General features: G+C 41.1%; 1 non-coding gene across 1 annotated transcript; it reads right to left on the bottom strand.

Moving 5' to 3' along the window:
- Positions 1-674: 674 nt before the first annotated feature.
- LOC145271629 (U1 spliceosomal RNA) lies at positions 675-837 on the bottom strand. Its single transcript, XR_013866033.1, has one exon. It is a non-coding gene; the product is annotated as a U1 spliceosomal RNA (small nuclear RNA).
- Positions 838-1133: the final 296 nt, after the last annotated feature.

Raw genomic sequence — 1133 nt, forward strand, 5'->3', positions numbered from 1 at the left:
ATCCTTGTTTTATCGTTATTTCCAATGCAGGTGCTCGTCTGAACTCCAATCTCTGGTTCCCCCTCGCCAATCTTTCACGAAAAACACCCGTCTAGCTGAATCCACTGTGAAAAATTTCCCCCACTCTATATCTGTGCCTAAATCAAAACGCGGATTCCATGAACAAAGCTTCTTTCTTAGAACTGCACGCCTGTGGAACTCTGTTACGTCTGCCTGCTTCCCACCGGACTACAACTTTGATGTCTTCAAGTCCAACGTTAACAAATTCCTACTGAACCGCCCCCTTAAGTAAACACTTCATCAAATCTCCACACTAACGTAATGTACTTTCAATAACCCTTATCCCTGAGTGGCTTCCGGGTCTTTATAACTGGTGATCACTGTGTAAAAAAAAAAGATAATTTGTGTGGCGTTGGAGGCTAGAAAAAAAGTGCATTCAGTTTTACCTTTTTTTACTTGTCTGTGACGTAATAAGATTGTGTGTTGTATGATAATATCGCTTGCCACCATGTCATGTTGTGTTGTGCATGGATGTGTAAGAATAAGATTGGAACACGTGTGTTTGGTTGTTAAGAAATTTAGAGATTAAATGTGATTAAGCGGAGGGAGTACAGACCTACGAGTAAGAGGTACTTGGAAGGAATAGGAAAGGATTTCTGATTTTGATTGGATTATCAGGGTAAGCGCGTACGCAGACCCCACACTTTAAAATAGCACGTCCGAGTCGTCCACATTTGGGACGATCGCAAAGGTCAACCCAACCGCATTGCAATGGATGGGCCTCGCTCTGGGGGAACGGCCTTAATGATCACCGTTACTCCTACGTAAAGTAAGGCTATTTATTTGCTTCCCCACTGAGCAAATTAGGCACAAAGCCGTTTTTTTAATGTGGAGAGAGAGAGAGAGAGAGAGGGAGGAGGGAGGGAAAAGGGAACCGGGCCTTATTTACGTAAGGTAAGTAAAATTTTATGTGGTGCTCACCACTGTTTTTATATCCGACTTCTATACTTGCCACCGACAAACACCAATAAAAAACTAAAATACCTCCATATATGTCTCACCAATATCAGTATATCACAAGATTTCATTCACTAATAACAATAATCCATAACAAATAATTTACTATCATTTAA

This window comes from Euprymna scolopes, chromosome 46, assembly GCF_053919585.1.
Source record: "Euprymna scolopes isolate OS-2025 chromosome 46, ASM5391958v1, whole genome shotgun sequence".
In the NCBI taxonomy this organism is placed as follows: domain Eukaryota; kingdom Metazoa; phylum Mollusca; class Cephalopoda; order Sepiida; family Sepiolidae; genus Euprymna; species Euprymna scolopes.